The 15,937-nt window shown below is 41.3% G+C and overlaps 1 protein-coding gene across 3 annotated transcripts in view; it reads right to left on the bottom strand.

Moving 5' to 3' along the window:
* The window catches only part of LOC140104822 (activating transcription factor 7-interacting protein 1-like), a 37,756-nt gene extending 23,165 nt beyond the window's left edge, over positions 1–14,591 (bottom strand). Inside the window, exon 1 of one of the 3 annotated variants that reach the window (XM_072128556.1) lies at positions 14,467–14,591. The gene's annotated coding sequence lies outside the window, so the exon portion shown is untranslated. Of the gene's footprint in view, positions 1–6,424; positions 6,550–6,645; positions 6,759–14,466 lie in introns of those variants that run through there. The other 2 variants (XM_072128553.1, XM_072128557.1) reach the window with 2 other exon arrangements.
* Between the last annotated feature and the right edge of the window lie 1,346 nt (positions 14,592–15,937).

Raw genomic sequence — 15,937 nt, 5'->3', positions numbered from 1 at the left:
GCTCTCCAGGTCCTTCTCAACAAGGGACAGTCCCAGATTTACTCCCCCGGGGGGGGGGTTTCTCTGCCCAAACAGTGAGGAGCCGTACCAGGCCGACTGGTGGGCCTTGCACCCCAATGTCCTTACTGGAGGAAGTCTGTGAATATAACATTTTTCTGGCATGCTGCAGCGTAGACCGGTTATAGAGACACCACCAGAACACAGTAATCCTGCCGCATAAGGTACATATTATAGTTCAACAGGGTACAACAAGTCAGTATAGTGTTGAGAAACATATTGGTCAAAAATGCATTTTGCCAGTAGCCATGTGTTGTGCATTATTAATCATTAAGGAAAAACAAACACATGATATCACTAATAAAGACGCATTTGCTAAGTTTTTAATGCATTAAAAAAAATATATGCAAAACCACTCCATGAGCAGCAAAATTACTTACAAATCATTCTTCCACACACCTCAATCTGCTGATACCAGTGACATCAGAAAATAATACTGATAGGAACAAAGATATCCACACAATAAGGCCGGTGAGGCGTTTTTGGTGCATTTTTGTATCCTTGCAAAATGCAACAGTTTTGCACATTGCCTTTTTAAATAGGTTTTACTATTTTTGTTTAACCCCGTAACGGAAAATAGTGCCCAAAGTCGAAAGTCAATCCCATTTTGAAAAACATAAAAAAATCCAATAAAAAGTGATCTAAAGGTCGTACAGTCCTAAAAATGGTGGCATTGAAAACATCATCAAAAGTTACAAAAGAATGACACCACCCACCGCTCCGTACACTGAAGTATGAAAAAGTTATTAGTGCCAAAAGAGGGAAAAATGAAGATTTTTTTTTTTAACTAGAGGTTTTAAATTTTTGTAAATGTATGAAAACATTATAAAACCTATATAAATGTGGTATCCCCGTGATAAGTCTTTTGAAGGTGGGGAGTGAAAAATGAAAATGCAAAAAATGAAAGAGGGCCTGGCGACAAGAGAATGAGAAGAGACTAGTATAATTTTTTTTCTGCTTAAACATAAAAAGGGTAATTTGGAACACTAGACTACCGGTCCAAATCATGCAACCAGATCACTGCGGCTGTACGTGAATGAGTACGGCTGTCTGAATGAGGACCAAGCTATGATTTTTTTGATGCATAAGTAAAGATCTATAGAAAATAGACCATAGTGCAGCTAGTCCCTGGGTTACCAGCAAGATTACTACAGCCTGGGGCTAAAGTACAGCAAATAACTAACATTCAGAGAGCATCACCAGAGGTCACAGTAGGTAAAGAGGTCCGTATAAGGCGTATAAGTCGACTGTGATAGCTCAGATGTAGCAGTGCGGAGAATGTCATTGTGTGTTATATGCATCTCATGGATTTCATGTCACATCTTTGATCTGTCTCATCGCTCATCTGTCAGATACCAGTAGAATGTTCAGAAGCTAAATAAAAGTGTAGCTATACCCTGGACCCTGATAATTTAACCACATTGTCACACTCTGGGATTTTACACTGACCATCACTTAATGTTCACCATTGGTCAACTAACGCAAAAGGTTCATCTGAATAAGGTGAAGAAGGTCCGGCCTCATCCAAGACACCTATAAAAGGTATAATAGGTCATTTGTGAACCTTCCTGGCTTTGCATAAAGGGATAACCATGTCATGCAAGGAACCAGTGGCCATACAACTTGTGTAGCGTGTAACAAGCTTGAAAGGTAAAATATGCTAAATGAGGCAATGTAGTATTGTTAACACTGAGCTCACCACTAAGTATTTTGCTATACATGTAATAGCGTATCAACAGCCACATCACAACCTATTGTGGCAGACATCTGCAGGAGTTACTTTAATGCTTCTTTAGGGGGAGATTTCAAGAATTTATTAGTCTTCTGTCATATATTTGACGCACAATGTTACGCCTGACAAAGTATGCTCCTTCTTTGCCACCTCATTGTTGAACAGGATTAAGAGCCTTATGTCCAATTGACTTCTATAGTCCAAATAAGAAACTGCTCAGAGTTTATTCTCTGTGGCACAAGATTCAAACACGACCAAGAATGGAACTGTGCCATTATTATTTATTCATGTAGCAACAAAATGGTAGAAGTAATCCCTTAAGATTCCATTGCATATCGAATGTGCAACGAGCACTTCCACACCCACTAGCCCGTAAGGCTCATTTGCATAATTTTACAAAATAAGATTACCACAGTCACGGTGCCTAGATCTTTGAGTAAGGGTTCCTGGTTTATCATGCTTGATTTTGATGGTAGATTTCCTTTACAGAATATGTTGTGAACCACTAATGGAGCCAATGCTCTGTATACTGACTGCAGCCAACTCAACACACAGGAAAATGTTGTTTTTATTATTATTTTTTTTAATATTATATATTAACCCCTTAAGGATGTAGCCATTTTGTAGCTTGAGGCTCAGCCCCATTTTTTGTATTCTGACTTGCGTTGCTTATATGGTTATAACTTTTGAAGACTTTTACCTATCTTAGCGATGAGATTATTTTTTTCCCCCACACGTTATGCTTCATTTTAGTAGTAAATTTTGGCTGAGAAGTTTTGAGTTCATTTACAAAAAAATTAAAGAAAATGATGATTTTTTTCTTTGAAAAATTTGCCATTTACGAAATTCAAATTATCCTCGCGCTTCCAGGCAGATAGATTTACCACCTAAATAAGTTGCTGAATAACATTTGTCTACTTTATATTTTCATAATTTTGAAATGTTTGGATAATTTTATTTTGATGTCACGTGGCTTACAAATCGATTATCGGTTTTCCATATTTTCAGAATTGACTATTTTGGGGATAAATACTGTCTTGAATGAAATTTTAAATATTTAGCATAAAAAAACACTATAAATCAACCCATTTTCAACCCATGACCTCTCCGCACTGCCACATGGAATTATAAAGTTGACTTTTTATTCTTATATGCTCTACACATGAATATGTTTTCTTATGTTTTACTAAATTTTCCAAATAAAACCCTAATGTAAGAAAAAAATATGTTCATTGCAGTCTTTCAAGTGACATAACATTTTTTACTTTTTTGGCTACGGAGCATAGTTTGTTGTTTTGTGGGACATCTTGTACTTTGCAACAGTATCATTCTGAGTATATATGTTTTTTTAATTACTTTTTGTGGGATTAAATAAGTAAAAATCATAATTTGATGGGTTTAACTTTTTTTTACACCGTTTATCTTGCAGGTTCAATAATTATTTACTTTTAGTCTACAGGTTGATATGGACGCTGTGATACTATATATGTGGGGTCTGTATTATGATTTAGACAGTTTTTTGCGTTATATGTCTTTATATATTATTGGCCTTATTTTTTTATACCATGGGACATGAACATCTGATCGCTTGCTCATGATAATACCCTGCAATACGGATGTATTGCAGGGTATCAGCCATGTCAGTCAATGGACATGCATAGGCTGACATTGTGCCTTTAAGGTGACGTCAAAGACGCCATCTTTCAGGCACTGTCTGCAGACAGCCCTGGGGTCCCGATTGGGGTGTTGACTGTTAGTTACAGCAGGCACCCCATGTATACTGATGCCGGTTCCGTTCTTCAACTGGGCCGGCATCATATATCGGATGCAGAGCGAGAAGGGGTTAAAGGACTGGGGGCCTTTATCATTGCAGGAGCTTAGATGCTGTGAACCACTAATGCAGCCACAGAGAAATGCCTATTCACTTACTAATCAACTCAGGCAATTTACCTTTTTTATGGGACATCCTCACATGAATACTCACTGGTACTGTTTGGTTTCCGTTTACAACATTGCAACCATAAGTGGACGGGACGCAGCCCAATCACATATGTGTTTCCAGTGAACCACATGCGAATGGTAACCAGCACCTGATGTCTTGTATTCTATATTGTACACGCAACCCAAATGCATGACCGAATTAGGTGGAGGCCTCTGGGTGTAAAATCACGGTCCAACTTAATGTGGGAGGGTCAGTCGTACACATTTATATTCTAAATTATCATCAATATTCTAAACTTTTTCCTACTTAGATGTTAGCTTAGCTGCTGTCATAACTAGCATAGTGGCAGTTAGGCCTCATGCACACAACCGCTGGGGACACGTATATCAGGCTGCAAAGTTGCGGCTGGATATATGCTCCCCCATAGACAGCTATGGTGCCCAGGCTTGATACGCCCACCGTTCCGTGCCCACAGAAGATAGAGCTTGCTCCATCTTTGGCCATAAGAACGGCCATGCAGTGCGACCTCCTATTCAGAGGGGAGGGGTGAGTAGCGCTTATCCCTCCTCCACAGCAGTGTGCCAACATGTGCTTCCCCGGGCGAGCACACGTCCATGTGAATGCACACTAATACTACTGCGCAAGTCATACAAACCACTATTTCTCTGAGAGTCCTCTCTCCTACTCTCCTAGATTTGCCTGAGTGATCTGTGAGGAGCCCAACATTGATTGGTCAAGACTTGGCTGGCAACACACAGCTGTGAGCTGACTGTTGGACATTGCTGGTGGGGGCCCCCTTATGAGTAAAATGGTGTGCGCCCCTGTAGCCCTCCCAATAATTCGGCACTGCAGGCATGTCCATATTTAGCAAGGTGGTTAAAGGGTTGTTCAATTCAAATGAGGAAAGTCAATTCATGGTCATGTGACATCCATCAGATGACCAGGAGTGGTCTGAACATCTTCTGTGCACAGTAAGTGATGGTCTGCCAAATCCACTCCTCCTCTGCCTTTTCATACCTCGCCAACATTACGTCTGGCGATCGAAGGATTTACTGTTCACATTGACCATTTTCTCTTTCCCATTGCAACAAACTTGCACCCTCAGAAGAACCAAGCATGCATGTTACAGGGAGATTAGCCCATGAACTGTTCTGCTGACACCCATGTTTATTTCCCCCATTATCCTATTTTTTGCTGCATTGTTATCCAGGTACGAACACAGGGTCCCTTTTTTCTGAATGTAATAAGCAGAGATCGTCCGTTTTATGCATCGCCTTAAAGAGGTTAATCGTGTCTTAAAGAGGTTAATCAAATACAGTGCGTTTCCTGGAAAATGTTCCTTGACCATTGTCCATTGGATGCTGCAGTTGTATAATCGCACTGAGCAGCCACACACCTGGAAGGTGGGAATCATATTTCAAAATTTTAAATGCAGTTGTGTAAATATATTTTTATTAATGAGATTTCTACAATATTAATTATCCTCAAAAGCCAGTATCGGTCACCACTTTCCTGAAGTGGTGTATTATTGAGCAGGTTACCCTGGAAATGAACGTTTATTTTCAGAAACTTGAAAAAGAGTAATGGAAAAATTTTGGTTTTCATTTTAGATGATCCATTGTCAGTTTAGATAGGTCAGCAAACTAATCTCCATTTAAAAAAAAAAAAAAAAAGAAAAAAGTACAATACAGTCTGTCAACACTAGAGTGCGCTGCAACAGCAACTGACAAAAAGTAAAGAAACATAAGTAAACAAATTGAAAGTTATTGTCGTGCTGCATGTTTTTCGGGTAGCACGGTAACAATAACTGTGTACAACAAGAAAAATGCACAATATCTGAAGTATCTATATTTTGGATATTAAAAAAAAAAATCATAAAAGTATAAACACACAGTTTAATATAAAGTCCCTCGTGGGTGGCGCTTTGGCATAATGACCTCTCATTCAGTAGAGTTGCCACTCCCCCAAATATATTATCTTCATGTTTTCTAGACACCAACCTCGCAGCTTTACGCCACGTTCCCTTAGAGTGCTTGAATTGCGTTTTAACGATTTCAATAATATTGGGAGGTACTCTTATGCATTTGGACATAAACCTGCATTTGGATGGTAGCAACCCAGAAACGCAAGCGTTTATGTCTGAATACATATGTATTCGGGGAAGATTCACTCCTAACATGCTCGAAATGCACCTTAGGCTGTGTTCACATGATGTGTTTGGATTGCATTTTGAAAAGAAGCACACCATCAAACGCATATGCGTTTTGATCTAAACCTACGCGTTAAACAGCATCACGTTTTGCATTGTTCAGGCTAAAAGAGACGACTGTGGTTAATCTGTGAATCATTACAGTCCACTGGGAAGAAGGGACTCCTTGTATCTTATATCATTATGATGCATGGAGTCCTGTCCCTGGCACCGTGGTCTGCCATGAAATTCGGGCCACAGATGTCTGAAAGAGCCCTAAATAGTGATCTCTGATGTTCAAAGGCAAAACACATGATGATATTTAACGCTTGCATTTATGTCAAAACGCATTGGTGGTGCGTTTCCCCGATGTATTTCAAAACACATTGCAAACGCATCATGTGAACGCAGCCTTAAGATACAGTGTCATTAGCTATAGAAGTATCATTATAAGGATGTGTGCTCATAGAACAGTATAAGAAAATACTAAAATAAACTGCCTTACCTGACACAACGCCTGTAGACAAACCGCCCGTTGCAACCCACATACAATATATATATTAACTTATAAACAAAATACTGTGTGTATCAATAAACATATATATGTTGTAGTGAAAAAGACTGATCTACACAGGCAATATAAAAATCCAAAACATCAGCCAATGCAAAAAAAAAACCCAAGGCAAAGTATAATCTGTAGAAGAGTGAGACTGCTCGTGTACTTACTATGGTCTGGACTCTTTGTACTGCTTTTCTGTGCTTGCCATCTAAGAGTACTGCAGCAAATGTGTGCAGCGAGGCCCCTCCTACCCCACACACAGCAGCACCAGCAGACTAAACTAATCTCTCACAGAAAAGACAAATAGGACATGATGAGGCAGGGGTTCCTCATATACTGGCCAATAAGAACCTGGAGATAAGGACCTGTAGGGATATGCTAATGGTTCAAAGCTAAATCAGAGGCTGAGCCTCCAAATCCCATGAAAACCACAAAGTATGAACTTTTTGTTTAATACTGATTCTGTGAAGAATTTGACATAAACTACTGTTCCACTTCTTGTATTTAATCTTTCAGGAAGTGCACAGCAGCACAGGAACAGAAAAGCCAAGCAACAAATCACCACTGTTCGTTACATTAACACCAATAGATAGATGACAACATAAAATTTTAATCATAGCAAATAAATAATAATTTCTAGCTATATGAATTACCTGCAAAATACCTCACACAAACATTTTTGTCCTGAACAGTTGGCACGTGTGTCACCGGCCTAACACTTTACATTTTTGGATAAAGCGTCTTAACTTTGCGTCTTCTCCCTTGCGTTTTTTGAGGTGCGTTTTCATTGCGTTGCGTCTTTTGAAAACGCATACGTTGTGGTCTGCGTTTTGAAACGCAAGCAATTACATGCACAAACTGCAACAAAAATACCACTCGTGTCATCGGCCTAAAATGTGACGATGTACCAGCACAGAGCTACCCATTTGAATCTGTAGGAATAATCAGATATCACCCTAATCTTCCTTACATAATTTTTTTTTAATTCATTTACTTGAACACTCCATGTTTTAGATTTAATGATTTAGAGATGTGAGAGTGACCTGATTCGAGGACATGACATTCCCCTGTTAATCTTCTTGGCAATAAACATGGGTGTGTCCCCTGCATAGTCAGTCCTGATTTTACATTGTGTTTGGACAAACTGCATTGACAAGAAAAATTGTAACACCCAGTTATTGATTTCTTCACACATTTTATACATTGTGTGAAGGACTCTTGTATCTGACCATCTGTCTTTTCTTTTATGTACCCCATATTCTGTAATGTGCTGCAGAATATGATAAACTATATAAAGACGATTTCTTATTTCCAGGAGGAACAGCAGAGGAACACCATAATGTAATGCTCTAAGAAAGGATCCAAAAGGATTCAGAATGGTTGCTATCTGTGAAATGCAAACAGCTCAAAGCAATTGGAGTTTACAGATTTAGGTTCTAGAAATCTGCCGTCTGTAAACACGGGCCAAGAATTAGTGCCAATTTGTTTCTTAAGCCTTTAGAACCACAAACCTAATTATTGTCTGGGAGTCCTTCGCACTCATTTCAGGCGTCAAATCTTCCCTCCTGCAGGCAGATTTCACAATGAAGTAATTATAATATTACAGAATATTATAAGTTTTCAGGTTCTGTTATTGAGTAGTCTATAAAGAAGAAAATCCCTAATCTCGAATGAACCTTGTGGCATAATACTCAAATGTCATGTGATCTACCCCAGAAGATGGTAAAACCTCAGAACGGATCTAGTGCAGCGGAGATCTACTGGTTATGACTGAGGATCTAGAGCTTGGTAACAGCAGCTCTTTTGTGTCTTGTGAGGTGACTCACTGGAAAATTACAGCTCCACCTCCTGCATTCCATCCTCCCTTCCCCCAATGTTTTCTCATTAGCAGGAGCTCTGCCTGGATTTTTGCAGAGAACAAGATCCCAAACACCCTTGCAGTGCTGCAACAAACCTGACGGCATGCATTGGTTGGAAACGCTGCAAGTCACAAATCAACAAGGTTTCTGTCAAGGTCACAGCAATGTGAGAGGCTTCCTAAGATCAGATCACACTGGCTGCAGCAGCGACCAAATGTGTGGCGTAAAATAAGGTACAAAAACAAATAAAAATGTACAACAGAACTATAGAAGATTGTAAAAACATAAATGTACAACAACAAATGCTCCAAATAGGTTTTAATATAGGCGATACTTTAAGCCAGTTTGATGTCTTCAAAAAGCGGTAAGAAAGTAATTCTGGTAAGAGCACAACACCGTAATTGTGAGAGAACAATTTTACTCAGTTTTTTCCTCCCCAATTAAAGGTTGCAAATTGTAGTTCATACAGATCTATAATGCAGTTATATTCATTAAAGAGGTACCTATTAAAAAGAGGGCCTCATCAAGAAAGGGGGCTTTTACTAATAATGGGGTCAAATAGGGGACAGTTATTAAAAATGGGGGCACATACTATGAAAGGGGGGCAAAAAAGGGCACTAACTATAAAAGGGGGCAACTACTAAGAAAGGGTGCAAAAAAGACCAGTAACTATAAATGGGGCCACATATGAAGAAAGGAAGGGGGCAGTAACTCTAAAACGGATAATTAAAGGGCTCTTCTCACCTGGACATTAACATTTAATTTAAAGGGGTATTCTGGGAAAATGAATGTCTGACACAAAAACCCATGATGATATAAATAAATGAATACAACAATACTCAATGTCATTAGTCACAAAACGGAGCTTAAATAGTTTGATTTTATGATTTACAAAATTTATGGCCTCTCTATAGTAGGTGGAGTTATCATTAAGATGGCCGCCACTGGAAACTACAAGTTCCATGATCCTTTAGTTCTCAGTAACTCCTCCTCCCTCTATGCTCTGCTCCCAGTGATGATCTAACAGACTGTCTTGCTCTGTTACCATTGTAATGATGTGTAACTGCCATCACTACAACACCGGCCATGATGGGTACACTGCAACTAACCGACTACAGCCAAATGTAGTGGTGATCACATGACCTGCCCAGGCAGGTGCAGGACATGTGATGTGGACATGTGACCAGCGGCCATCTTCTGTCCTGTGTATGCTCCGCAACGGACCGCGTGGAGGAAATTAACGGACTGATTAAAGAGCCAGCAGCATTTTAATTCTCCATCACAGTCTATATTACCAGCATTTTCCGCTAAGGGGAGCAAAATTTTAAATAACAACTAATTACACATTAGCTTATATTATGAGTACCCATTTGTATATGAATTATGCTTATTCCTGGAATACCCCTTTAATTCATCTGTCCTATGGTAATGAACGTTAAATCCAGGTGGTCAGGCAGGACTCAATAGCACATGCCTGGACACCACTGACTGGGAGTGGTTGTATCCAAGGACAGCTATTTTGTTTCTAAGGGACAACATAGCTACATTTCTGGGAAATTATCTTAACACAGGTATATTTTTTAAATAACATGCAATTGAAGAAATGTATATATTTGGCAAATGAATTAAATGTTCAGAGGATAATACTCCTTTAATTTAAGAGAATGGAGAACAACCTAAAAGAGAACCTAAACCTTGGAAGGAAGTGAACAATTAAACTAATAATGGTAAGGTGGGAACTTATCCGAAGAAGGAGAAAATTAGTGGGTGCTAAATTCAAAAAGTAGGGAGACACTAAAGTTCCGAGTGTCATGGTTCGCAGGGACGAAGCGTCTGAGAGTCTATTGGCTGAGTCTGTGGATTCCCTGTACCACCGCGGGGGATAACGATGCTAAGTGGACTCCTGGTCTTCGCCAGAGCCCGCCGCAAAGCGGGATGGTCTTGCTACGGTGGGGAGCCACCAGGTTGCTCCATGGGTGCGATTAGGCCCCCGATGGCAGCCAAGGTAGGGAAACAGGGCAGGCAGGGCCACGGGAAGGCAGGACCTCGGAAGACCACAGGATAACTGGAACGCAACAGGATTATAAGACCGCCACAGGAACACGGGAAAGCAACAGGAACACTGGAAAGCAACAGGAACACGGGAACGCCACAGGAACACGGGAACTCGGAGGCGTCTGGAAACGCTCAGGAATCACAGAGGCGTCTGGAAACGCACAGGAGGCTTTCTCTTCAGTAGAATGACCTGAAGATCCGGCAGGGGATGCTGGGAGTCGCCAGGCTATATAGCAGAGCCAGGAATGCCAGCGCCAATAAGGAGTACGCTGGCCTTTTAAATTCTTAGAGAGTAGGCGCACGTGTGCCCTAGCAGCGGAAGCGCGCGGCCTAGTCAGGAGGCAGGATCGCGGGTCACCCATGACACCGAGACGGCAGAGAATGCACTAAACTTCTGAGGATGAGACTAGTATTGCCCTTGGGTCCAGTGAACTTAAGTTACACCACTGCTAAAATGGTTCCACAATAAATGTAGCACAAGGCATGTCAGTTTCTGGTGCACACAGCTTGATAACAGAAGGCATATGAATCTCCCCATCCCCTGATCTTCTGATGCTAATAACTTTTTTACAGAGCTTTGTAAGGTGTAATTTTTTGTTAGATGGCAATTTAATTGCTACCATTTTTGAGGACTGTATGACCATTTGGTGTTTCGGAGATTTGGGTGCTATTTTCCGTTATTGGGTTCAACCAAGAAACTGTTTTTATATTTTGATAGATAGAATTTTGAGATGCAGCAATATCAAAAATGTTTACTATTTCATTAGTTTATTTGCATATGAGTTCTAAGAAAAGGGGGGTGATTTGAAAGGGGGGGTTAAGTTGTTTTTTACATTTTTCTTTTTATATTTTTTAGACACCCCCCAATGAGCCCTCTCCATACTCCCTTAACAGACAAATATGTCAAAAGTCGTGAGGGGGTTAAGCTTGCACACACAAGTTTTACACTCGTGACATGGTCAATTTCATACATTGTCAAGCAATAGAATTTTTAATGCAGCAAATATTAATTACCATTGTAATGATGTGTAACTGCCATCACTACAACACCGGCCATGATGGGTACACTGCAACTAACCGACTACAGCCAAATGTAGTGGTGATCACATGACCTGCCCCGGCAGGTGCAGGACATGTGATGTGGACATGTGACCAGCGGCCATCTTCTGTCCTGTGTATGCTCCGCAACGGACCGCGTGGAGGAAATTAACGGACTGATTAAAGAGCCAGCAGCATTTTAATTCTCCATCACAGTCTATATTACCAGCATTTTCCGCTAAGGGGGACAAATATGTCAAAAGTCGTGAGGGGGTTAAGCTTGCACACACAAGTTTTACACTCGTGACATGGTCAATTTCATACATTGTCAAGCAATAGAATTTTTAATGCAGCAAATATTAATATATATCATAATATACATGCTACATCATATATTTGTAGACAAACACAGAAATATTAAAGGGATTGTCAACTTCCAGCAAATAATTTATATTGTTTGTGTAATGAAAAATTAGGCAATTTTCCAATATACGTTCTGTATCAATTCCTCACAGTTTTATAGATCTCTTCTTGCTGTCCGTCAACAGGAAGTTTAATTGTTCACTTCCTGTAGACAAAACAGGTTGATAGTCATGTGATATCACATAGGTGCAAAGACACATGTCTATCAAGTTCAACCAAGGAATGGAAGAGATAGGATGAGGAAGAGATTTAAGGGAAACAATTCTTTATCAGCTCTGTCCAGATTGACTTTTAACCCTTAGTTCTCACACAGCACAGGGTATTGACTCCATGTAACTGGATTTCTTCCACTTATTACATGTTCCCTGCTCCTCCATGTGATGGAAGCTGCCAGGTTAGTAACCATATACATCCTGTATGTGCTCTGTGCAGTGGAAACTAAATGGATTTACTGCTAAATTACTTTGAGAAAGAACACAAGGCATCATGGGATCTGTGGGCAAGCTAACTGGACTCAGCCTGAGGGCATAGACTGACAGATATTAGTCTCCGCCCACTTCACCTCTAGTGAGAAAGATTTTTGTAAAACACTTGCAGAACAGAAAATGCCATAACTTTGGAAAGAAAAGGACGAGCTGCACAAAGTAGGCGTCGTTCTGTTTATTTTCAAAGGGGGAATCACATATAATAATTTGGTAAAATCACTATAGCTTTACAGTTACGCTTGAAGGTACCAGCTATGGCTGTTGGAGCTCTTCTTCTACGGCCTCATGCACACGAACGTGTAGATAACATTAAAATGGCTGTATATACGACCAACATGCGGCCCCATGCATTCCAATGAGTAATACTTGGCCGTAATATCCATGTACTTGGCCGTAATATCCATGTACTTGGCCGTAATATGCACCGTACTGTGACATATAAAAATATAGAGCATGTCCTATTTTTCACTGTATTTCCATTTAGTACGGCTCGTAGAAGTCATCGGGAACATATACAATATGGTGCATACGGCTGCTGCCATCCATCATTTGCAAGCCCACCGTATTTATACAGTGCAATATGTTGCCATACGATTGCAATAGGTCCCATATTTATGAACAGAATATAGGCTTGTATACATCATATGATCATGAACATAAGGCCTAAGGCTGGTGCCACACGTACCACACGTACCCGGTGGGTATGGCTTTGTCTGCGTTTGCAAACGCAGACAAAGCGGTACGTGTGGCACCAGCCTAAGGGTGGTGACACATATGGCGTTTTTAGTATGCGGTTTTTACAATCTGAAAACGCACTAACTAAAAACGGCCCAAAAACGACATACAAACCCCATGTGTGTCACCACCCTAAGGGTGTTTTTGGTCCGTTTTTCCCAATAATCTTAATAAACAGGTTGTAAGCAGCCAAACACATGGTAAACTGCCAAAAACGGACTGAAAACGGATGTTTAAAAACGGACCAAAAACGCCATGTGTGACATCACCCTAAGGCTGCTGCCACACGCACACGCACCGGTAGGCTGGGCTTTGTCTGTGTTTGCGCTTTCAAACGCAGACAAAGCGGTGCGTGTGGCACCGGCCTATGGCTGTATTCACACGACCGTCGGGGACACGTATATACAGCCACAAATTTGCTGTATATAAGTCCCTCATAGACGGCTATGGCACCTGGGCTCACTACGGTAAGTACAACGAGTGCATATAGCAGCCGTGTGGCACCATTTCCTATGGAGAGGGGAGGGCTCACTTGTCCTCCTCTCCAGCGCGCCTCTAGTACACATACATGAAGCTACGTCCGTACAGTAGTAACTCTGGCAGTTGATCGTGTGCAAGCCAGAAGGGAAGCTCCTCCCACCTCCAGAAGCGAGGGGGCGGGGCCGCACACCATTTTACTTAACTTGAAGGAGCCATTTTGAGTTCCAGTGAGAAAACCCATGAACACAGCTCTCCTATGCTGACAGGGAAAACCTGAAAAATAACAATTACCTGTGTAATAAGACCGTCTCCATTAAACTCAGAGGGAGCACAAGCAGTACCAGGAGGAAGCGTTCACAGAGCCCCTTCCTCAGTCCTCAAGCTCCAACATTCAAACTTTAATGTGAATTGCTCCACCCACTTCTAAACTCCACTTAACATAATCGGTCGTTATTCAAATTAACTGCTTGAAAAAAAAACTGCCAACTTTTCTCTTTGGCCAATTATATGCAACGCACCGCTATCAGGGCAGTAATGCCAATAGTACCATTAGGCCGCGTTCACACGATGAATTACGTTGCGTTTTTGACGTATTCCAAAGCCTTCAGCCTTCATCACGTGCTGAGCTTACAATGCGTCTCCACTGCATTTGTTAAAACGCAAATTCACCTCAGCAAGTGTACACGGTTCAATGCTTTGGAATGCGCCAAAAATGCAGCAAAAAATATGACGAAACGTGTGAACGCGCCTGAGGTAAAAGGGGCGTGGCTGCACCAACCACCACTGCTCCAATTTCTTCATTTTCCTCTGCCTGTAGCTGAATAAGAGGAGCACAGACTGATAATCAGGCACTATACATCTCAGCACTGCCAGCAGGGCGGGCTATCTGGTTATTATGCGTGGGCTGGCTCACCTGCTTCTATGTAAATCCACCTTCTCTCTCTGCACATATACCTCAGGCTTAGATGATGAGAAACCCCGCCCTAGCAGGCACTGATTGGCTGCTGTAGTTGTCAATCACACAGTACGCGGGCTTATGGACCGCAGCTTCATCATACATTACTAAGCGAGTATGTGTAAGCCAGTCAGCACGGGGGAGGGCGGGGACTGTCATCTAAGCAGGAAGTCACATGCCACGTGTCAGTGAGGCAGCCTGAGCTGTGTGAGGAGCTGGGACAGTGTCATGTATGCTAGAGTCAGACACAAGGTATGCAGGAAATATAGAGGGAGAGTCACCCAGCTTTCTACTGCCTCCAAGTGCTGTACAAGGCTTCACTGTCAGGGTCATTATAGTTAGCATCTGGCTGACAGAAGCAACATTCATGAAAAAACAACAAGGCTTTTCTAAACTGCACAGTGGTAATAGGTTACTGCTTCCCTAAGACCTGTGTGTGTATGTATGTATATTATTCAGGCAGTCCCTGGGTTTCAAACAAGATAAGGTTAGTTCTTAAGTTGGATTGTATGAAGTCAGAACTTGAGTATTCATGAGGGTGAAATAACTCTCTACACCAGCTATAGCTGCTCTATTTTTACGCCAAAACCAGAATACCAGTCGGACATATAGAATCCCCAAAAATGTCAGATTGTGACGCAGCGGTACAATTTTGCGCCCAAAAACAGAATAAGGGTGATATCACACGTGGCGATTTTGGTCCGTTTTTAAACATCCGTATTTGGCAGTTTACTATGCATTTGGCTGCTTACAACCTGTTTATCTATTAAGATAATTGGGAAAAACGGACCAAAAACACCACTTGTGGCATCACCCTTAGGTAACATGCATGACGTTTTGAACACGTTTTTGGCCCGTTTTTGAGCAGTCCGTCAAAAAATGCATGCGTTTTTGACGTTTCAGTAAAGAAGAAGGAAAAGGGCTGGCACTCACCATAAAATTAAAGAACTTTATTCCATCAAAAAAGGATAAAATAGCCGCAGGAGGGAAGGTTACAGCAGGAGACGACAAAAGGCAACGGCCCGTTTCGCGCTTCATTCTGCCTGAATGGACGGCGTTCTCACCTGCGTTCTCTCTCGCATGCGTTTTTGACCAGTTTCAATTAAGATAATTGGTCAAATTTGTCAAAAACGCATGCATTTTTCAAAAACGCATGCGCTTTTTGATGGACTGCCTAAAAACAGGCCAAAAACGCCACGTGTGCCATCACCCTTAGGGTGATGCCACACATGGCGTTTTGAACCTGTTTTTGGTCTGTTTTTAAGCAGTCCGTTAACATCAACAGTCCGTTTAACGCATCTGTTTTAATGGGCACCCACCACCTTGGTTCTACCTATAAAGGTAGATCGGGTGGTAGGTGGATGAATGGGACGTGAGGACGTCCCGGCTATCTTTAAGAAAACTTTAATCGGGGGATATGTAAATTTTT

Source organism: Engystomops pustulosus, chromosome 10 (assembly GCF_040894005.1).
Source record: "Engystomops pustulosus chromosome 10, aEngPut4.maternal, whole genome shotgun sequence".
NCBI classification, from domain to species: Eukaryota; Metazoa; Chordata; class Amphibia; order Anura; family Leptodactylidae; genus Engystomops; species Engystomops pustulosus.
The sequence above is the reverse complement of the archived record's forward strand: the minus strand, read 5'-3'. Positions and strand labels throughout refer to the sequence as shown.